Source organism: Gorilla gorilla, chromosome 2 (genome assembly GCF_029281585.2).
Source record: "Gorilla gorilla gorilla isolate KB3781 chromosome 2, NHGRI_mGorGor1-v2.1_pri, whole genome shotgun sequence".
NCBI lineage: Eukaryota > Metazoa > Chordata > Mammalia > Primates > Hominidae > Gorilla > Gorilla gorilla.
This window is the reverse complement of record NC_086017.1, coordinates 15,292,485-15,317,212: the sequence shown is the minus strand read 5'-3', so window position 1 is coordinate 15,317,212 and position 24,728 is coordinate 15,292,485.

Here is a 24,728-nt window from a genome sequence, read left to right as displayed (position 1 = left end):
TGATTCATCACGTAAACATAACTAACAACAAAACCACATGATCATCTCAATAGATGTAGAAAAGGATTTCAATAAAATTCAACATCCCTTCTTATTAAAAATCTTCAGCAAACTAGGTACCGAAGGAACACGCCTCAAAGTAATAAGAGCCATCTATGACAAATTCACAGCCAACATCATCCTGAATGGGCAAAAACTGGAAGCATTCCCCCTTGAGAACTGGAACAAGATAGGAATGCCCACTGTCACTACTCCTGTTCAACATAGTACTGGAAGATCTTGCCAAGGCAATTAGGCAAGAGAAACAAAGAAAAGGCAGCCAAATAGGAAAATATAAAGTCAAACTGTCTCTGTTTACAGACGATACAATTCTACATCTAGAAAAACCCTGTAAGACTCTACTCAAAATCTCCTAGATCTGATAAACAATTTTAGCAAAGTTTCAGGATACAAAATCAATGTACAAAAATTAGCAACATTTCTATATGCCAGCAACATCCAAGCTGAGCGCCAAATTAAGAGCACAATCCCATTTGCAATAGCCATGAAAAGGATACCTAGTAATACAGCTAACCAGGGAAATGAAACCTCCCTAGGATGAGAATTTCAAAACACTGCTGACAGAAATCAGAGATGATATAAACAAACAGAAAAACATTCCATGCTCATGGACAGGAAGCATCAATACTGTTAAAATGGTCATAGTGCCCAAAGCAATTTACAGATTCAGTGCTATCCCTATCAAACTAACAATGACATTCTTCACAGAATTAGAAAAACTATCTTAAAATTCGTATGGAACCAAAAAGAACCTGAATAGCCAAAGCAACCCTAAGCAAAAAGAGCAAAGCTGGAGGCATCACATTACCTGACTTCAAACTGTGCTATAAGGCTACAGTAACCACAACAGCATGGTACTGGTACAAATAAGTTACTAAAAGTAAAAGAAATTTAAAAATCTAAACAGACGAATTTCCTCACCTCCACAAAGAAAATACTTTTAAAGAAATGTAAAGATGTTGAATTTCTATCCCTGCTCTCTCCAAAAGTAACAAAACAAAAAATACCAGAGCTAGATGAATTTGTGGGATAATGTTAATAAATCCTCAAAAAGCACTTCCAAGTGAATTAAAACTTCTCAAAAAAGTAGAGAAAATTGAAACTTCCAAATTATTTTTATGAAGTAAATATTAGTTGTACACACACATATACACCAACTACTGCCTTATCTCACTTATTGTGTCAATATAAAAATCTTTTACAAACCATTAGGAAAGAGAATCCAGCAATAAATTTAAAGAATACTTGATAAAAATCATCAGTTCATAAAAGAAAATCCAATCATACAAGAAAAGCTGGACACATTCGTAATATCTCAGTGCCAAAGCCAGTATCACGCTTAACAGTGAAACGCTAACTACAGGCATCCCAGTGTAATTCCAAAACAGAGCATGAGCACCCACCATCACCAGTTTGATTTGACATTGTTCTAGCCAATAAAATTAAACAACAGAATGAAATGAGATTCATGGAAATTATTGCTATTTTCAGACAATATGATTGCATACCTAAAAAATCCAAACTACTACAAGCAATGAGAGAATTCAAATTCAGTAAGTTAATAGGATGTAAAATTTAGAACCCAATTGCCTTCATATATAAAAACAATTTGTTAAAGCACATATTGGAAGAAAGCTTTCCATTCACACCACCACCACAAAAAGATAAAATACCTAGAAATAAAACTCAACAAAACATATATGATACCTTTATGAAGAAAACTTATAAGTGTTTTAAAAAGTTGCTGCAGCTGTGAGGAAGCAGGCACTGTAACACATTGCTGTTGGAAGCATAAGGTGACAGAAGGGCAATCCGACAACACCAACCCAAACTACAAATGCATATACCCTTTGAGACATAACTCCACTTCCACAAATTTGTCTTAAAGTTACACTTGTCCACATATAAAATTACACAAAAGTTCATTCATTGCATCATTGTTGCAATGGCTGAAGATTAAGAACAATCTGCCTATCAATAGAAGAATGGTTAATTTAGGATAATTCATACAAGGCAGTATTATGCAGCTGTGCAAATGTGATGAAGCTTTCCATGTACTGATAAGAAATATCTCCAAAAAATCATTTAATTAGAAAGCAAGATGTAGAAAGGTTTGTAGAGTACTGTACCTTTTGCAGAAAAAAAATGAAATATGAACTTTTTTATAAAAATGTGCATTAAAAACTTAAGAGCACCTAAGAAATGAATGTCAGTGCTGGGCATGTGGGTAATGCAAGCAGATGCAAGATGAGATTGGATAGGAGTCTATGAAGTGGCACTCTGCAGATTACTTTTTAATCACAGCAACATAAAAACATAATGCCTGCTTACAAAATTAAACTAAACGAAAACGTTGCTAGTGGCATTAAAAATTATACAACCATCATAATGGCGAAGACAAACTACATTATGCTGCAGTACCTAACTCTAAACCACAGAGGCTTCTCTTAACAAAAGTGTTATTTCTCCCTCAGTCCATGTCCATCATGAGTTCATTGGCTGGGCTCTCTTGTACGTGGTTCTTCATCAGTCCCCATGCAGACGAAAAAGTGCTCTTCAGTGACTCACACTGGCGATTCAATCTTCCAGCCCAAAAATGACACCTGTCACTTCTGCTTACAATCCATTGGCTAGGACTAGTCACATGGCCCCACACAAAGCACAAAGAGGGTTTAAGGCAAGTAGGACATATGTTGGTAAGCCACAGTAATAACAACCGTAACCGTTTTGGAGAACAACTTTATGTTTTTAAAATATCACTTAGATAACATAAAAGCCATTAGAAATATCCATACACTTTGATCCAGCAATTACACTTCTGGAAATGTTTACTGAAATATTCCTAAGTAATTATAAATAAATGGGTAGAAATGTTTCATCCCTGGACGTAACACTCACCAAAATGGAGTGAACTGTTCTTTGACCCTAAGGCAGCTAAATGCCCCAACACCATTCTCCTTAAAAAAATAAAGTTATAAATACCTGTAAAACAAAAGAAAGCAAATAAGCCCAGATGGAAAGATAGTGTTTTGCTTTTACTTACTGGGGCATTGGTCAGCTTTCTTATGTACTCCAGTTGTGAAATTCAATTTTGAAAATCCTTTGAAATGAAGTAATATATGTTTATATTAATGATTTTATCTCAGGTCCTGAGGTATATGCTTTGCAGTAATTTTAACGCAGGTTTATTTCAACTTCAGGAGGAACAAATGTCTTCATTTAACTAGGTCTTCTCTAACAATGGAAAATGGATAATTACAGCAAATGAAAATATATACAAGCCCAAAAAAATGAGCCTAATTTCACTGTGGATTATAGGAAGATACAGATATAGATATGTTCTTTTAACAGAAAGGTCATTTAATTTGAGGCCAAATTGTTCTATGCGTTTTAAAAGGTAATATAATGGACTCCTTTAAGAGCTTGGACCTTGGATTCAGATAGGCCTGCGTTTGAATCTTAGTTTTTCTCTTTAATAACTGTGTGAACTAGACAAGTGCTTGTCTCTAGATGTCTCTCTCCTCGCCTATAAAATGGAGGTACTACTTGTACATGTTTCATAATGCGTTATTATATAAAGATTAAATGAGATAATATTTGTATAGCATTTATTGATAAGACTCATGATTAGTGCTGAATAAATGTGAAGTGAATTAGGGTTCTCCAGAGAAACAATCAACAGGGTGTGTGTGTGCATACACATATATACATGCACAAACACATATACTCACTCATATATAAATACAACTGTATCCATCTAAGAGAGAGAGAGAGAAATATCAAGAAGTGGGGAAGAAAGATTGATTTCACTGATTTTCAGGAATTGGCTCCTGTGATGGTGGTGGCTGGCAAGTTCAAAACCTGCATGGCAGTCAGGCAGGAAGGCAGGCAACCCAGGGAAGAACTGAGGAATAGACATTGCAGTTTGAATCCAAAGGCAGTCCACTGGCAGAATTTCCTCTTCTTTGGAGGAAATCAGTTGTTTTCTCAAGGCTTTCCACTGGTTGGATGAGACCCACCCAGTTTATAGAGGGAAATCCACCTTATTAATTTCAAATCTACTAATTTAAATGATAATCACATGAAAAAAATAAAAACTAACAAAAAACCTTCACAGCAACATCCAGATGTGTTTGATAATACATCTGGGTATGGTAGCCTAACAGATGGACAGATAAAATGAACCATGATGTTAGATATTGTCTACTAGCTTATTTGTGTGAGGCTTTATTCTTCACTACATTCTTTCACATATATCATCTCAGTTTTTCCTGTTTAATTTTTTTTCATGTTTAGTTCTGGGGTACGTGTGCAGGATGTGCAGGTTTGTTACGTGGGTCAATGTGTGCCACAGTGGTTTACTGCACCTATCAACCCGTCACCTAGGTATTAAGCCCAGCATTCATTAGCCATTCTTTCTCATACTCTCCCTCCCCTCACTCTACCTCCCAATAGGCCCCAGTGTGTGTTGTTCCCTTCCATAGGTCCATGTGATCCCATCGTTCAGCTCCCACTTATAAGTGAGAACATGTGGTGTTTGGTTTTCTGTTCCTGTGTTAGTTTGCTGAGGATAATGGCTTCCAGCTTCATCCATGACCCTGCAAAGGACATAATCTCATTCCTTTTTATGGCTGCATAATATTCCATGGTGTATGTATATATACCACATTTTCTTTATCCAGTCTATCATTGATGGGCATTTGGGTTGATTCCACGTCTTTGCTATTTTAAATAGTACTGCAGTGAACATACAGGTGCATGTATCTTTGTAATAGAATGTTGGTTTATATTCCTTTGGGTATATACCAAGTAATGGGATTGCTAGGTCAAATGGTATTTCTGGCTCTAGCTCTTTGAGGAAATGCCACACCATCTTTCACAATGGTTCAACTAATTTACATTCCCACCAACAGTGTAAAAGCATTCCTATTTCTCCACCACCTTACCAGCATCTGTTGTTTCTTGACTTTTTAATAATGGCCTTCTGACTGGCATGAGATGATATCTCATTGCGGTTTTGATTTGCATTTCTCTAATGATCAGTGATGTTGAGCATTTTTTCGTATGTTTGTTTGGCTGCGTGAATGTATTCTTTTGAGAAGTGTGTTCATGTCCTTTGCCCACTTTTTAATGGGGTGGTTTTTATTTTTTTTATTGAACCACATTGGGTCAGCTTTGTTTAATACATATGGATTTTATAGACAATGTTGTTGAAGTAAAGTAACTTACTTAAAAGAGAATATAACTTTGAAAAACACAGATTTTTCAGTGTTATTATTTTACAGATGAGAAAAATAAAGCCTGACTTAATTATTTTGAGTATTCACTATGTTTAGGTAAAACATTTTTCTATTCATAGCAAAGCACATAGATATAAGTAGGATATAGTTCTTGACTTTAAGAAATTTGTAGCCTGAAATCAACGTGCATAAATCACAAGCATTCCTATACACCAATAGCAAACAGAGAGCCAAATCATGAGTGAACTCCCATTCACAATTGCTTCAAAGAGAATAAAATACCTAGGAATCCAACTTACAAGGGATGTGAAGGACCTCTTCAAGGAGAACTATAAACCTCTGCTCAACAGAATAAAAGAGGACACAAACAAATGAAAGAACATTCCATGCCCATGGATAGGAAGAATCAGTATCGTGAAAATGGCCATACTGCCCAAGGTAATTTATAGATTCAATGCCATCCCCATTAAGCTACCAATGACTTTCTTCACAGAATTGGAAAAAACTACTTTAAAGTTCATATGGAACCAAAAAAGAGCCTGCATTGCCAAGTCAATCCTAAGAAAAAGAACAAAGCTGGAGGCATCATGCTACCTGACTTCAAACTATATTACAAGGCTACAGTAACCAAAACAACATGATACTGGTACCAAAACAAAGATATAGACCAATGGAACATAACAGAGCCCTCAAAAATAATACCACACATCTACAACCATCTGATCTCTGACAAACCTGACAAAAATAAGAAATGGGGAAAGGATTCCCTATTTAATAAATGGTGCTGGGAAAACTGGCTAGCCATATGTAGAAAGCTAAAACTGGATCCCTTCCTTACACCTTATGCAAACTAATTCAAGATGGATTAAAGACTTAAATGTTAGACCTAAAACCATAAAAACCCTAGAAGAAAACCTAGGCAATACCATTCAGGACATAGGCATGGGCAAGGACTTCATGTCTAAAACACCAAAAGCAATGGCAACAAAAGCCAAAATTGACAAATGGGATCTAATTAAACTAAAGAGTTTTTGCACAGCAAAAGAAACTACCATCAGAGTGAACAGGCAACCTAGAGAATGGGAGAAAATTTTTAAAATCTACCCATCTGACAAAGGGCTAATATCCAGAATCTACAAAGAATTTAAACAAACTTACAAGAAAAAATCAAACAACCCCATCAAAAAGTGGGTGAAGGATATGAAGACACTTCTCAAAAGAAGACATTTATGCAGCCAAAAGACACATGAAAAAATGCTCATCATCACTGGCCATCAGAGAAATGCAAATCAAAATCACAATGAGATACTATCTCATGCCAGTTAGAATGGCAATCATTAAAAAGTCAGGAAACAACACGTGCTGGAGAGGATGTGGAGAAATAGGAACACTTTTACACTATTGGTGGGACTGTAAACTAGTTCAACCATTGTGAAAGACAGTGTGGCGATTCCTCAGGGATCTAGAACTAGAAATACCATTTGACCCAGCCATCCCATTACTGGGTATATACCCAAAGGATTATAAATCATGCTGCTATAAAGACACATGCACACGTATGTTCATTGCAGCACTATTCACAATAGCAAAGACTTGGAACCAATCCAAATGTCCATCAATGATAGACTGGATTAAGAAAATGTGGCACATATACGCCACGGAATACTATGCAGCCATGAAAAAAGATGAGTTCATGTCCTTTGTAGGGACATGGATGAAGCTGGAAACCATCATTCTGAGCAAACTATTTCAAGGACAGAAAACCAAACACCACATGTTCTCACTCATAGGTGGGAATTGAACGACGAGAACACCCGGACACAGGGTGGGGAACATCACACACAGGGGCCTATTGTGGGGTTGGGGGAGGGGAGGGGGGAGGTATAGCATTAGGAGATATTCCTAATGTAAATGACGAGTTAATGGGTGCTGCACACCAACATGGCACATGTATACATATGTAACAAGCCTGCACGTTGTGCACATGTACCCTAGAACTTAAAGTATAATCATTAAAAAAAAGTCAAAAAAAAAACTAGAATTTTGTAGCCTGATGATGAGGGTTAGTTACCAGTTCAAAGCATAGAGCTGGTTACTCTTGTTTTGACTGGCAGTGGCTTGGATTATCCTATAATAGAAGGTATAGATTCTTGTTTCAAACAGCTAAGAGGGGATCACTGAAGAAATTTTTTTAAGTAAAATACACCACATTTTCTTTACTCATTCATCTGTTGATGGTCACTTAGATTGCTCCCTGTGAATAATGCTGCAGTGAACATGGGAGTGCAGGTATCTCTTCTACACACAGATTTCAGTTCCTTTGGATATATACCTGGAGGTGAGATTGCTGGGTCATATGGTTATTCTATTTTTAGATTTTTGATGAGCCTCTATCATTTTTCATAATGGTTGTGCTAATTTACCTTCACTCCAACCATGTAAAGGATTCCATTTTCCCTGCATCCTTTCCAACACTTGTTACCTTTTATCTTTTTTTTAGGGATCATATTTTGTTATTATTTTTTACTTTAAGTTCTGGGATACATGTGCAGAACGTGCAGGCTTGTTACGTAGGTATATGTGTGCTATGGTGGTTTGCTGCACCTATTGACCTGTCATCTAGGTTCCCTTCCCTTGACCCCACCCCCAAACAGGCCCCAGCATGTATTGTTCCCCTCTCTTCCTGTGTCCATGTTTTGTCATTGTTCGACTCCCACTTATGAGTGAGAACATGCAATGTTTGGTTTTCTGTTCCTGTGTTAGTTTGCTGAGGATGATAGTTTCCAGCTTCATCCATGTCCCTGCAAAGGACATAATCTCATTCCTTTTTATGGCTGCACAGTATTCTATGGTATAAGTACATTGTCTTTATCCAGTCTATCATTGATGGGCATTTGGGTTGGTTCCATGTCTTTGCTTTTGTAAATAGTGCTGCAATAAATATACGTGTATGTGTGTCTTTATAGTAGAATGTTTTATATTTCTTTGGGTACATACCCAGTAATGGGATTACTGGGTCAAATGGCATTTCTGGTTCTAGATCCTTAAGGAATTGCCACACTGTCTTCCACAATGGTTGAACTAATTTACATTCCCACCAACAGCGTAAAAGTGTTCCTATTTCTCCACAGCCTTGCCAGCATCTACTCTTTCTTGACTTTTTAATAATCGCCATTCTGACTGGTGTGAGGTGGTATCTCATTGTGGTTTTGATTTGCAATTCTCTGATGATCAGTGATATTGGGCTTTTCTTGTGTTTGTTGGCTGCATAAATGTCTTCTTTTGAGAAGTGTCTGTTCATATCCTTTGTCCACTTTTTGATGGGGTTATTCGTTTTTTTCTTGTAATTTTGTTTAAGTTCCTTGTAGATTCTGGATATTAGATCTTTGTCAGGTGGGTACACTGTAAAAATTTTCCACCATTCTGTAGGTTGCCTGTTCTCTCTGATAGTAGTTTCTCTTGCTGTGCAGAAGCTCTTTCATTTAATTATATCCCATTTGTCAATTTTGACTTTTGTTGGCATTGCTTTTGGCATTTTCATCATGAAGTCTTTGCCCATGTATATGTCCTGAATGGTATTGCCTAGGTTTTCTTCTAGGGTTTTTATGGTTTTGGGTTTTACATTTAAGTCTTTAATTCATCTTGAGTTAATTTTTGCATAAGGTATAAGGAAGGGGTCCAGTTTCAGGTTTCTGCATATGGCTAGCCAGTTTTCCCAGCACCATTTATCGAATAGGAAATTCTTTCCCCATTGCTTGTTTTTGTCAGGTTTGTTGAAGCTCAGGTGGTTGTAGATGTGTGGTGTTACTTCTGAGTTCTCTGTTCTGTTCCATTGGTCTATATGTCAGTTTTGGTACCAGTACCATGCTGTTTTGGTTACTGCAGCCTTGTAGTATAGTTTGAAGTCAGGTAACATGATGCCTCCAGCTTTGTTCTTTTTGCTTAGGGTTGTCTTGGCTATATGGGCTATTCTTTGGTTCCATATGAAATTTAAAGTAATTTTTTCTAATTCTATGAAGAATGTCAGCAGTTTAATGGGAATAGCATTGAATCTATAAATTACTTTGGGTAGTATGGCCATTTTCATGATATTGATTCTTCCTATCCACAATGATGGAATGTTTTTCCATTTGTTTCTGTCCTCTCTTATTTGCTTTACAATGGTTTGTAGCTCTTGAAGAGGTCCTTCACATCCCTTGTTAGCTGTATTCCTAGGTATTTTATTCTCTTTGTAGCAAGGGAGTTCATTCATGATTTGGCTCTCTGCTTGTCTATTGTTGGTGTATAGGAATGCTTGTGATTTAGCACATTGATTTTGTATCCTGAGACTGCTGAAGTTGCTTTTCAGCTTTAGGAGTTGTGGAGCTGAGACGATGGGGTATTTTCTTTTTTCTTTTACCATTTTTTTTTTTTTTTGAGATGGAGTTTTGTCCAGGCTGGGGTGCAATGGTAAAATCCTGGATCACTGCAACCTCCACCTCCTGGTTTCAAGTGATTCTCCAGCCTCAGACTCTCAAGTAGCTGAGATTATGGGCACGTACCATTACACACAGCTAATTTTTGTATTTTTAGTAGACATGGGGTTTCACCATGTTGGCCAGGCTGATCTCGAACTCCTGGCCTCAGATGATCCACCCACCTCGGCCTCCCAAAATGCTACTGCGCCTGGCCGATGATGGGGTTGTCTAAATATAGAATCATGTCATCTGCAAACAGGAACAATTTGACTTCCTCTTCCTATTTGAATACCTTATTTCTTTTTCTTGCCTGATTGTCTTAGCCAGAACTTCCAATACTACCTTGAATAGGAGTGGTGAGAAAGGGCATCCTTCTCTGGTGCCAGTTTTCAAAGGGAATGCTTCCAGCTTTTGCCCATTCAATATGGTACTGGCTATGGGTTTATCATAAATAGCTATTATTTTGAGATATGTCCATCAATACCTAGTTTATTAAGAGTTTTTAACATGAAGGGAGTTGAATCTTATCAAAGGCCTTTTCTGCATCTATTGAGATAACCATGTGGTTTTTGTCTTTAGTCGTGTTTATGTGATGAATTATGATTATTAATTTGCATATGTTGAACCAGCCTTGCATCCCAGGGATAAGGCCGACTTGATCGTGGTGGATAAGTTTTTTGATGGGCTGCTGGATTCAGTTTGCCAGTATTTTATTGAGGATTTTTGCATCACTGTTCATCAGGGATATTGGCCTGAAGTTTTCTATTTTTGTTGTGTCTCTGCCAGGGTTTGGTATCAGGATGATGCTGGCCTCATGAAATGAGTTAGGGAGGAGTCCTTCCTTTTTAATATTTGGCATAGTTTCAGAAGGAACAGTACCAGCTCCTCTTTGTACCTCTAGTAGAATTCAGCTGTGAATCTGTCTGGTGTTGGGCTGTCTTTGGTTAGTAGGCTATTAATTACCACCTCAATTTCAGAACTTGTCTATTGGTCTATTCAGGGATTCAACTTTTCAGGAATTCAACTTTTTTCAGGAATTCAGGATTCGACTATTCAAGATTCAGAACTTGTCTATTCGTCTATTCAGGGATTCAATTTCTTCCTGGTTTAGTCTTGGGAGGGTGTATGTGTCCAGGAATGTATCCATTTCTTCTAGGTTTTGTAGTTTAATTGAATAGAGCTGTGTATTGTATTCTCTGATGGTAGTTCGTATTTCTGTGGGGCAAATTCTTTAAGAATGTTGAATATTGGTCCCCACTCTCTTCTGGCTGGTAGGGTTTGTCCTGAGGTGTCCACTTTTAGTCTGATGGGCTTCCCTTTGTAGGTGACCAGGCCTTTCTGTCTGTCTGTCCTTAACAGCTTTTCCTTCATTTCTACCTTGGAGAATCTGATGATTATGTGTCTGTGATTGATCTCATGGAGTATCTTAGTGGTGTTCTCTGTATTTCCTGAATTTGAATGTTGGCCTGTCTTGCTAGATTTGTAAAGTTCTCCTGGATAATATCCTGAAGTATGTTTGCCAGCTTGTTTCCATTCTCCCTGTCTCCTTCAGGTATTCCAATCAATCGTAGGTTCGGTCGTTTACGTAGTCCCATATTTCTCAGAGGCTTTATTTTTTCCTTTTCATTTTTTTTCTCTAATTTTGTCTGCAAGTCTTATTTCAGCAAGGTGGTCTTCAAAAACTGATATTTTTTCTTCCTCTTAGTCAATTGGTCTATTGGTAGTTGTGCATGCTTCACGAAGTTCTCGTTCTATGTTTTTCAGCTCCATCAGGTCATTTATGATCCTCTGAAAACTGATTATTCTAGTTAGCGGCTCCTCTAACCTTTTATGAAGGTTTTTAGCTTCTTTGCTTTGAGTTAGAACATGCTCCTTTTCCTCAGCACAGTTTGTTATTACCCATCCTCTGAAGCCTACTTATGTCATTTCATCCATCTCATCCTCTGTCCAGGTCTGCATCCTTGCTGAAGAAGTGGTGTGATCATTTGGAGGAGAAGAGGCACTCTGGCATTTTGTGTTTTCAACATTTTTTTGTTGATTCTTTTTCATCTTCATGCATTTGTCTAGTTTTGATCTTTAAGGCTGCTGACTCTTGGCTGGGGTTTTTGTGGGGTCTTTTTTTGTTGTTGATGCTGTTGCTATTGCTTTCTGTTTGTGTGTCTTTCTTTCAGTGGTCAGGTCCCTCTTCTGTAGGGCTGCTGCAATTTGCTGGGGGTTCACTCCCGCACCTGGAGATGTCACTCAAGGAGGCTGAAGAGCAGCAAAGATGGGTGCCTGCTCCTTCCTGTGGGATCTCTGACCTCAGGGGGCACCAACCTGATGCCAGTAGGATCACTCCTGTATATGGTGTCTGACAACCCTTGTTGTAAGTTCTCACCCAATTGGATGGCACTCTCCTGGGCTGCCCAGATTCCTCAGAACCACCAGAAGGAAAGGCTAAGTCTGCAGATCTGCAGAGACTGTGGCTACCCTTTTGTTTAGGGAGAGATCAGAGCTCTGTCCCTGAGCCCCTGGCTAGAGTTGTTGGAGTTCCTGCAGGGAGGCCCCACCCAGTGAGGGGAGATGGGTCAGGGTCAGGCCTGAAGAGGCACTCTGGCTGCAGTCTGCCACAGTGGTGAGTTGGGTTGTGGGGGACACCTCTTGGGACCAAGCCGTGCAGTTTCCCTGGCTCCAGCAGGGGAAAAGCACAGCCTGGAGCTATAGAGATGGCTGCCACCCTTCTACAACCCAGGGAGCTTAGCATGTTAGGCAGCTAGCATTCCCAGTGTTGGCTGACAGCCCTCCCCCAGGAGCTCAAATGGCTTACACAGCAGGCCGCCTCAGCTGTGGTGCTGGTCGCCCCTCCCCCTAGATCCTAAGCAGATGCTTCAGCAGATTCTAGCTGAGAGGATGCTGAGAAACTGCATGGCTCCGGGGTTGGGACCCTGGGCCCTGGTGGCACAGGTTCACAAGTAGGATCTTCTGATCCATGGGTTGCACAGTTCAATAGAAAAAGCATGGTTTCCCGGCTGGGTATCATGTTCACTCACCACCTCCCTTGGCTGGGCATTGGTGGCTTGCCTGCCCCATATGGCTCTCGGGTGGGCCACCACACCACACTGCTCTTCCTACCTCTCTGTGGATCACACTAACCACCTAGTCAGTTCTGATGAGAGAACCTGGATACCTCGGTTGCTGGTGCAGGATTCACACACTATTATGGTTATTTTCTATGGCAGCGTCCAGTCGCTGCTGCTTCCCATTGGCCATCTTGGCCCTGCCCCAGCATCTCATTTTCAAAATTTAATCTTAAGAACATTCCAGTAAGATAAAATGATAAGTACATACACTTAAAGGTATGCGCTTTTTCTTTCCATATAAAAGAAAAGAGTAGAACAAGAATAGCAGCAAAGGGTGCCCCAGACAGATTATAGGTAGGAGCTCCTATCTTCAATTGTGGAACTATTTGAAAATGCTTCATAAAGATGTAATGTATCAAATAAACACACCAGAAGGATGCATAGGGTGTCCATAAAGGGTATAGATGAGCAGAAAGATTATCCTAAGTAGAAGAATGATGGTTACAAAGGCCCCACAAAAAAATGCATTCACAGAACAAAAAGCAATTGAGCCTGAAGACATGCTCAGGAGCAGTGGGAAATTAGACTGGCAAGGTTGGGCGGGATGGGGTGGGGTGCAGGTAGTCGGGGGTGCTATAATGAGAGCGCTGCCTGCCAGGCCAGAAGTGAGATCTCATTTGGTAGATCCAAGTGGGAAAGTCTTTAAGCACACTGGAGCTATGCTTACACGTTTACTCCAACAGCATTCCAGGTGAGGAAGACTAAAAATGGAAAGGTGAGGGGGAAAATGAGTATGAGGTATGTGCAGTGCATGTGCATATATGTGAAAGTGTGTTTGGGAGAAGGAGGTAGCAGTACACCTATGCAAAACTCTTCTTGGAGAATAAACAGATAGATGGTGACAAAAAGCATGATGATGATATTACAGTAATAAGCTCTTGCTATGTGTTAGACCTTGTGTTGGGGGCTTTACATCCATTTTCACAGTTAATTCACACAATTCTATAGGTTTAAAAAAAAAATTCAACAATGATAAAACCAAAGTCCAAAGAAATTAAATGATAAATTCAAAACCTCACAGTATCAGACCTCTGAGCCCAAGCTAAGCCATCATATCCCCAGTGACCTGCATATATACATCCAGATGGCCTGAAGCAACTGGAGAACCACAAAAGAAGTGAAAATAGCCATTTACTGCCTTAACTGATGACATTCCACCACTGTGATTTGTTCCTGCCCCACCCTAACTGATCGATTGACCCTGTGACATTCTTTCTCCTGGACAATGAGCCTTAGAAGCTCCCCACCGAGCACCCTGTAACCACCCCCCACCCCCCGCCCACAAGAGAAAAATCCCCTTTGACTGTAATTTTCCACTATGTACCCAAATCCTATAAAACTGTCCCACCCCATCTCCCTTTGCTGACTCCTTTCTCGGACTCAGCCCACTTGCACCCAAGTGAATAAACAGCCTTGTTGCTTACACAAAGCCTGTTGGTAGACTCTTTTCACACAAATGAGTGTGATACACAGCAGGGAAGGGATGAAGTAAGGATTCAAATCTAGCTCGAATTGTCCTGGTTCCAACACCCCTCACTTATCACTGGAACAGGAGTGAATGGAATTCACAAATGTTCCCTGAATCTACCATAACAGCGTAAGAATCCATACCCTGTGCTTGCTTGGACTTAACCCTTGTGGCTTGATGTCTGCTGCAACCAATCAGGCTATAAACTCCTCGAGGGTGGCAGTGCTCCTTTTGTTTTGTCTTTGTATCTCTAAACAGCACACCACATACTGTTTATTCATTTATATGTATTCATTTATTTATCCCACAAATATTTACTATCTTCAGTAAACCAGGCCCTGTACCAGACACTAACATTAAATGACAAAATAAAGCAATAGGACTCACAAGGAATGCAGACATGATGGTGGTGGTTGTGGCTGGATTATGGGTTCATGGGCATTATCTTGTCACTTTTGTGTAAGTTTGAAGTTTTTCATAATAAAAAATCATTTTAAAAGAAAAAAGGATTCCACTGAAAGCATTCTCGTCAAGGTTACCACTGTGTTGCTTGTCGCTAAACATGTTTAATTCTGCTCTGTCTTCATTTGCCTTGACAAATATCTCCTTGAACAATTGAAAATACTTGGCAAAAAAAAAAAAAAAAGGAAGGAAGGAACAAACAAGCAGAGGTCGGGGTAAGGGGCCCACACCCTCTCCTGTTTTCCTCCCATCTCTCCAGCTGCTGTTTCTCCATCATCTTCCCTTCCTGAGTCTCCTTTTCCATTTCCCATCCTTTAAACATCAGAGTTGTACATGCCTGCATTTCTACCCTTCGTTTCTTCTCACCTGGCTCATTCTTTCTCACTGTTCTCATCCCTTCCCCAGGTTTTCAGTACTGTCCGTAGGTTGAAACCTTCCCAGTCAATAGTGACAGACCAGATTTCTCTCTGGAACATCAGATCAGGATTGAAATACTATAGGGAATATGTTCTTAGGTTGAGGAGAGAGGCCATTTCTCTTACTGTCTCCTGTCTCCAAAGAAAAGGAGGAAGTAAAAACTGAAAAATAACAGACTGATCGTCACCACTGGCCAGGCCTAAAGGTTAAAGATTAACCCCCTAATTGCTTGTAACCCCCACCCCTGCTGGCAAGAGAAAAATTCTAGTTGCTTGTGCTATCTATAGATCACAGATAATGGTATGGAGAAATACTTGCCTTGCTTTACCCCCACCTAGTCATGTACCCCAAGCTTGCTCAATCTATCACAACCCTGTCATGTGGACCCCTTAGAAGGCTAAGCCCTTAAAAGGGCCAGGAACTCTTTCTTCAGAGAGCTTGGTTCTTGAGACGCAAGTCTGCCAATGCTCTTGGCCAAATAAAGTCGCTTCCTTTCTTTAACCCAGTGTCTGAGGGGTTTTGTCTGTGGCTCGTCCTACTACAAAGTATTCTAAAGGCATCTCAAAGCCAAAACATCCGAAGTATTCTCTTCACCTTTCTCCTCATCCAGCTCCCTACCCTTCACTCTTCCCTCTGCTTTGTTACTTACTTTACCTCAGAAAGGGGGAATAATCTGCACTCAAAGTTGTCCACCACATCCTCCTAAGAATCTCCTTAATTTATCTATGTCACTTCCTTTGCTTAATAAATGGAAAGATGAATAAATAGAACTCAAGATATTTCCCCCAATAACTAATCCTATAAAATAAACAAAACACCAAATTGAATATATTTCAAATATTTCATTATATTCCAAATTGTCTGAAAATGTTTTCCCTTAAAAGTTGACTAAATGAGGCTGGGCACGGTGGCTCAGGCCTGTAATCCCAGCACTGTGGGAAGCTAAGGCAAGTGGATCACCGGAGGTCAGGAGATCAAGACCAGCCTGCCCAATATGATGAAACCCTATCTCTACTAAAAATACAAAAAAATTAGCCAGGCGTGGTGGTACATGCCTGTAGTCCCAGCTACTCAGGAGGCTGAAGCAGGAAAATTGCTTGAACCCAGGAGGCAGAGGTTGCAGTGAGCTGAGATTGCACCACTTATACCGCAGCTTGGGCAACAGAGCAAGACTCCATCTCAAAAAAACAAAAAAAGTTGACTAAATGAATACAGATCCAGCTTATGACTGATAATTTTTCTACTTGCTTAGTGCAAAAAGAAAAATTTCTAGGCCTTAACAATTATGCCTTATATGAACATTTATTCAAAAACTGTTTAAATTTTGTGCTCAAAGTAAAAAAGAAAATTTGAGATACTACTTCATCAACACTGCAAATTCTCAGATAGTGAATTCACCTCAAATGTAATCCACATAGATTGTATGTGAACCTTGAGTTTCAAATACAGACTAGATTACCAAGAGTAAAGAGATATTCTACTTTTCAGATGCATTTTAGTATACTTCCTAGTAAACTGCTACTGTGGAGAAAACCGTATGGAAACATCAACTGTTCATGATAGCTGACTTTAAATAACTGAAATTCTAATGTGTGGATGAGGTAGACTTGTCCAATATGTCTTTGAAGACTAAATGTTCCTGATAGGTAACAGCTCAGTTTAAGAAAAGATGTCATTACCAGGCAGAGCTTCTCCAAAATAGCTTCAAATGGAAGCCATTCTCAAAGATATCAGCACACGTACTCTCAAAGCAGATGGAAGGTTACATTGGATGACCTCCAAGTAGTCCTCCCAATTATGAAACATAAGGACTTTCTATCCTCAAAAGGTGGAAATGAATATTAAAATAGTAACACTGTCATAATTCAAAATTGACTTAATAAACTAAAATATGTCCATGTCCACCATAACTGCCAAGCCTCAAGAGGTCACACACCACCTTAAGAACAGACCATGACTAAAGCAACCACAAGGTAGGTAATCTTGAGAAGTCAACTAACTTTGTCTTCAGTGTTTCCTGGCCCTGGGAGTCTCTCCCCAGCACCCATGCTACTGTCTGTGACAGCACTGCGGGGCTGTCCTCCTTTGACCTCACCATGGTCAAGACTGCTCATCAAGATTTAGCATGTGCATTTCCCATTCCCTCAAGCTCTGCTCCTTCCTACATTAAAAAAATGGTCAATGATATGTTAAAGAGACAATCTCAAGTCTAGGGAAAGAAGAAAATTTAAGAGGGTATCTAGTCTAATGGCTACATTTGTATTTATGAAACTAAAAAAATCCTATCCTCTAACTTACATGTAAAACTTACCCTCATATCATCTGGGACCTGAGAAGATCTCTGGTTCAGAACTTTCAGGATCTGGTAACTACCCTGAGGGCCTGAGGCAAAAGGGTGAGAAAATGTACTCCATTTGCATCACAGATAAGACGCAATTGTCTCCAACAGCCCTTTCATTCTTGCTCCACCACCAATACCCTTAGCAGGCTGTCCTGACTCAGCCTTTCCATAGCAACCTATGGCCCAGATTTTCCCAATCCTCAGCTGCTCAAAACTTCCCTGTCCTGGATCTGATCCAATAAGCTGAAAAAAGTACAGTAAACCTGTCATCAGCCTTTGATTTCTCACAAATATTTGGATCCACCCAGCAGGCTACCTGTGGTGATCATAGGCCCTCAATAATGGCTAAATATTTTTTAAAATTAACCAAAATCTTACAGTCAGTGTCAGCTCTAATATTCCTGGGTCACCAATTTTACAGGGCCACGGGAAGAGTAGCACCCCTACCCTCACTTCCAATGCAGTCATCTCTAAGAGTATTAGATCAGTATCTTAAAGTGCTTTGTGTGATCTATGAGCTTGAATTTTTGTCATAATCCTCTGCAATAGATGAGCCATGCAAATGTCATCTGCTCACCTGAACAGCTTCACTCTGCACCACTCTCTACTTCACATTTCTGAATCCCTGGCCCACTTTTATTTCTTCTTGAAGCCTGTATGAACATTCATACCTCCCTTCTTCCCCACCTATACCTACCTTTGTCTAGTTAATTTGTATTCATCTGTTAAAAAATCCATTCAAATGTCAAATGTATAGGAACACATTTTCAGAGCAAGTTATATTTATTTTTTGTATATTCTCAGAGCACCATGTCTTCTATCACAGTCATTACCAAAGCTTGAATTATTTTTGTAAGTCTTTAATGCCTGGCCTTCCACCAACAGGTGTGCTCGCAGAGGGTTCTGCTCAGCACAGCATCCCCAGCATTTAGCAGAGTGCCTAGCATGGTCTCATTAGCAGCAGCAAATCCATGCAGGTCTACAGCAACCTCAGTTCTTGCCTCCTCAGAAAAAAGAATTTGACCAAGTAGCATAAGGCAGAGGGAGAGACCAAGGCAAGTTTTAGAGCAGGAGTGAACGTTTATTAAAAAGTATAGAGCAGAAACAAAGGGAAGTCAAATACACTTGGAAGAGGGCCAAGCGGATGACTTAAGAGATTGAAGTGCCGGGCTTGACCTTCGACTTGGATTTTACACATTGGCATTCTTCCTAAGTCTACGTCTCTTCTCCCGTGATTCTTCACCTGGGGTGGGCTGTCCACCTGTGCAGTGGCTTGCCAGCACCCAGGAGGGGCTTCACGTGCAGTGTGTTTACTCAAGTTGTATGCATGCTCACTTGAGGTGTTTTTCCCTTACCAATCCAGCATTCCTAGAAGAAGGCCATATACCAGTTAAACTCTGCCATCTTTCCTCTTAGTGCACATGCTTGAGCCCACTCGCCCACCTCCTGAGATCTTATTGGGAAGGTGCTGAACACCAGCTTCAAGTGTTTCTGTCTGTTGGGAGACAGCCATTTCCTGGTGCCAGCTGCAACCAAGTATTATTTTAGAGAGACAGTTTAACAACTGCCTGACCATCACCTGATGGTTGCTTGACATTCCTGGTTGGGGAAGACCCTCTCTTGCCCTTGCTCATGCCTGACTAGCTACCTACTGCAATGGTCTCAAATGTTTGTGAAATAAATTATTCAACTTGGTAAAAATGGAGATCTTCAAGATAGTCAGAATATTATCAGCCTGAAAAGTCTGAATTATCAAATAACACCCATAAAGAAACTCTGGTTATAGAACAGGTGGGGAAAAAGAAAAATGAAATGGCCTAAACTTTTTTGCAAATAAAAGGAAAATCTTGGCAACGCATATGCCTTAAAACTTGGAAGACCAATCCATTTGCACGATTTATCTTCCTGGAGGCTGGTAAGCATTTGCCTAAAAATGAATTCAAAATTTAAATAAAGCTCCATTCATCAGCCATTATATAAGAAGCTAAGAGGTTTCAGAAATTATCATAGCCCCAACGGGAAGAAGTTTTCAAACAAAAGGAGTAGGCCCCAGACAGTCTGAGAAAATTCCATACAAGTTTTAGTTATCACAAGACATGGTGAACACTTACCTCAGAGAGATGTGTAACCTGCAAAGTACTCGGTGATCAAGAGAAGTCACTGACTTAAGAGTTTAGACCCAGAGCAGCGGCTCTGTAACAGCCTGTTTCAGAATCACCTGGAGATTCCCACACAGATTCTGGCTCCATCTACACAGCTTCTGATTCAGGAGGTCTGGGTGGCAATTTGCATTTCTAACAAGTTCCCAGATGGTATTGACACTGCATGCTAGTCTGGAGACCATGCCTTGAGAAGCATTAACTAAAACTTTGAAATAGAAAGCAAAAATCCTATGATGCAGGGAGAGGTATGGGGCTGAACTTTCCTTTCTTTTCTTCTATCATTCTACAGTACACCTCCACAATCCAATATATCCCTCCCCTGGGCTGCCTAGTTCATACCCTTAAGTGAAGAGGGCAAGTAGGTCAAGTGTAGCCCATATAAAAGCTGCTTCCTATAGCCATGACATCTTCTCTGGAAGAAAGCCTTCCCAGTTCACAAGGGCCCAGCACAGAAAAACTCAAAAGAAAAGGGACTTGATCCTTGGCATTAAAGTGACAAAAATAGCTGCCACCTGTAGAATACTTTCACGTGCTCACAGTAACATACTCTATATAATTTAGTTTACACATCCTTATTACAGCCCTGTAGGTACATAGGATCCATCCTTGATTATTCATAAATTCTGCATACGTGAATTCACCTGCTTACTAAGATTTACTTATGATTCCAGTTAATACTTATAGCATTTTGGCAGTCATTCTCAGATATACACAAAACAATGAAAACTTTGAGTAGCCCAACACGTGCATTCACAGCTGAGGTCAAACAAGGCAAAACCATTTTGAGTGTTGCCTTATTGTTTCACCCTTTATATATAAATAAGTGCCCTTTTTGCAGTCTATTTAGTGCCATGTTTTTTGCATTTTTGCTATCTTTATTGGTGATTTTGCCACTTAGAATGACCCATAGTGTTGCAGTGCTGTCTAGTGTTCCCAAGCACAAGAAGGATGTATCATACCGTATGAGGGAAAAAAAACATGTGTTAGATAAGCTTTGTTCAAGCATGGGTTAGAGTGCTATTGATCATTAGTTCAATGTTAATGAATCAAGAATATATACTGCAAAGTGACTTTAAAAAGATACACAAAACAAGATTATATATTAATGAGTTGACAAAAATGTTATGACCACAAGCTCATAGGACCCTAGCCTTGTATTTCTCTTAGTAGCAATAATTCAATATTTGCTAATACAGTGTTTGTGGTGACTTTATAACAAAACTGCAAATAACAAGAATCAACTGTACTAAGTAGAACACTGAAAATATATTTGTTGATTCCTATTTTATAAATAAGGAGACTGCAACTTAGAGAGACTAGAATACCTGACAAGGAAGTATCAATGTTTGGCTTTTAGCCAACTCCAAAGCACCTGTCCAACCATGCTATCCTGTCCCACATTAGCACAGAGGAATGGCACATCACAATGCGTGAACTCAAGGTTCAAATCCAGGCTCAGGCCTGGTGTAACATGCAACATTTATCTCCCTGTACCTGAGTTTCAATGTCCATAAAATGGAAATATTCATAATATATCAATGAGTTAATATGCTTAATATACTTACAGCCTAAGTTAGTTTCAAAACTAATGGTCTATAGGATCAAGATCAGATATTACAGTCAAACCTCAGGAAATCAACCTAGTAGATAAGGAAATATCAGACCCAGCTAACAAATCAGGCTCTGAAGCCTAGGAGATCTACATTCCCTGAGTGTTGTGTCCCCATACATACAGGGACAGGAATGGAAAAGTTATAATTCTTTGCATATAGCAATATATCATCTCTCATCCTGTTACATGGCAGGAAGCACTCCATGCATGGATAAACATGCTCATTCTCTCCATAATAACCAGGACTGAAATAATTATATTTGTCAATTCTGTTAAATCTATAGCTTTAAAACGATACTAAGAAAATGTTAGTTCTCCAGCCCTTTCCAGAGTGCAAAATAAGTTTATTTTCTTGTTCCAGAAAAATCAACCATGTCATAAAACGGCCACTGCCATACTATTTAATTCTAAATAATACCAAGAGGGATTCACCTATAAGCAGAGGTTTGGATTTTTCTCTCCTGCTTTCTGAAATATAGCAATATTGCCTTTAGCTATACATAGGATTATGTAACAGATCTAATGAAATAGCACGTTTACATCTTAGCAGAGGAGTAGATCAAGGACCTAGCCAGGATGAGACCAAGTTATAGGAGTATCCAGTATATGCTAATCAGTGTCCCTTCAAATAATATGCTTTAAACATAGGTTTAAAATTTATTTAGAAGAGATGTTACATGTTGCATTGAGACAGCAGTAGAGAAGAAAAGCTCTGCTGGCCATACCATCCTCTTACAAGAAAGTCTGGCCTGAGACTCACTCTAGAACTGGGTTTATCAACATTAGCACCATTGACATTTGGAAGCTGCATAATTTTTTGTTGGGGTGGGGAGTGGGCATATCCCGTCCAGTATTGAATGCACAGCAAAATCCCTGGCCTCTACTCACAAGAGGCCAGTAGCCTCCCCATACCAGCTGAGACAACCAGATATGTCTCAGACATTGCCAACAGTTTCCTGGGGGCAAATCAGCCCCTCAGAAAGAATCACTTCTCTAGAGAGGCAGGGATGGTATTCAGCTGACCAGCATCAACAGGACCATGCTGGTGTCCGTTGCCTGCATCTGTACTGTTGGGGCTGCCTCCATACCATGCTACTTGTGAAATACCTATAATATCAGCCCTGTGGAGGAGTGGGATGAACAAGCCCCTTGGAATATCACTACTCTATCATGGGCAAGGGATGCATATGATAGGATATATATATGTATATGATCCAAGAGATGCAGCATATACAACACTCATTGTGGAGGAGCATGTAAACACAGTTCTCTCCACATCATCTCACCTAGAGGCTTGTTTCTATGTCCCTCATGCACTGGCACCTGGGTGCAACACATCTGGTTAGCCCCTAAAGCTGCTATGCCTAGCACACAGTAAGTGTGATACATGACAGCTCTCATTTTTATTATTCACATAAGATTTTCCTCCATTGCTATGTATTTCTTAACCTGGTGCTTCCAATTCTCAGAGTTTTGGGTTTTGTGGGGGTTTTTTTTAATCAAACAAGCTAAATATATACACCAAAAGAGAAGCCAAGCAATGTCATTTTAATTTTTTTAATATAAAAGCTCTGGTTGGTACCGTATCAGTCTCTTACAGTGTTGGTGACAACACGTTATTTTTCAGTGAGTATATACATTTCTGTTCTGTACAGTCACAAATACGCGATACATCTTGATTCAAACTGTATCTCAGGTGATTATCCCCTCCCCCATCCTGCTGTTCACAGACTGGACCTACGAATGTTGGATTCGGACACAAAGCTAGCACCCACTACCTCTAAAAATGCTTTGGAGCATTATTTCCTATGTAGTTTGGTGCTTCAAAAAACTAAAAGCATAAATGCCTTCACCATAAATAACAGCAGGCAAATGCCACATGGCTTAACAGTTGTGGTGTGGTTGCACATCACATCATTAGCCCTTGCATTAAACACCCTGATTAACAAGGGAGAGATGTGACCTCCACTTTGGAATTTTAGCCAAGAGTATCAGTCAGGTGATGGGGCAACACCAGAAGTCAAACAAGCCAAAAACTGCTCTCCCAAAATAGTTTGAAGCTTTGCCATGCAAAACCTATGAGCAATATTACTTTCAGTTTCAGCCAAAATCCTCTAAAAAGTGAACACCCTCATCTAGTTAAATTTTCATTTACCTCTGGGGAAAAAAATGAGCCCTCTCAGAAGGGAGCTAACAGCTGTGCGTATTCCTTTCTAGAATGAAATTAACTTCTTTTGTTATATTTAGCTAGAGTCTTATATATAATCACCTTTGCTAGAGGAAAATAAATTAAGGAGATTAAGGTTCAGTCACATAAAACATGACAGTTGGCACAGTGGAAACAAAAGATCTGTTTTAACAATAGCAAGCCTTCATATAGATAGCAATTGGTATGAGCCAGGCATATTCTAAGAGCTGTTCATGGATTAATGCACTTAATCATCCACAATCCAGGGGATGTGGGGGTCCTATTATTATGCCCATTTCACAGATAAGGAAACAGAGGCTAGCATGGGTTGAGGAACTTGGCCAAATAAGCAGCAGAACTAGAACTTGAACCCAGGAAGTGTGTTCCAAAGTTCATAAGCTTAATCACTGCCATATAGAGAATTTGAGTCAGGACTTCTGGATTTGAGTGCCAGTCTCCCAGTCTCAGACATTCAAGGCTAATTTATGGCAACTTGTCAATGGCAAGGTTACTGGTTATTTTACCAATTGATTATCTCACTTGGGGAAAGTCTCAACTTTTTGAAAAATTCAGGGTCCTAATCTATAAAATGGGAATAATGATAATCCTTATTACATCAAGAGACAATTCACATGAAAATTCTTTACACACATAAGATGTCATTAAGTGCTGTGACACAGCACAATTAATGTAAAGACCTTACAAGATTCAAAATGCCTTGTTTCCCTGAACATCAAAGCTCGTACTACAAGGAATATTTCGTGACGTGAAAAAATGTGCCTACCTACTACAAAAGGAACAAAGCTGAGCACAAAAAAAATATGTATGCCTTGATACATGTAAATACATACACAACAGTAGGTCTAGACACAAAAATCATATAAGTTATATTAAACAAAACTTTTATAGAAATTTCATCTTATGTATATACATATCCAAATACATATCCATAAAAATATATGTGTATATACATATAGAAATATGTACATACTGTACATACCCTTTTAAAAGACTAGAAGAGTATAAGAGAAAATATTGACAATGGTTATCTTGCCATAGTGCTTTTTTGTTTTCCAAACTTTCTGCACTGAGCAGATAATGCTTTATAATTAGAAACATAGTCAGAAGTGTTAATTTTTAATAAATATTATATACAGGTAACGTGAAGTCTCCTGTGAAATTACCCATTCTGAAATCAGAAA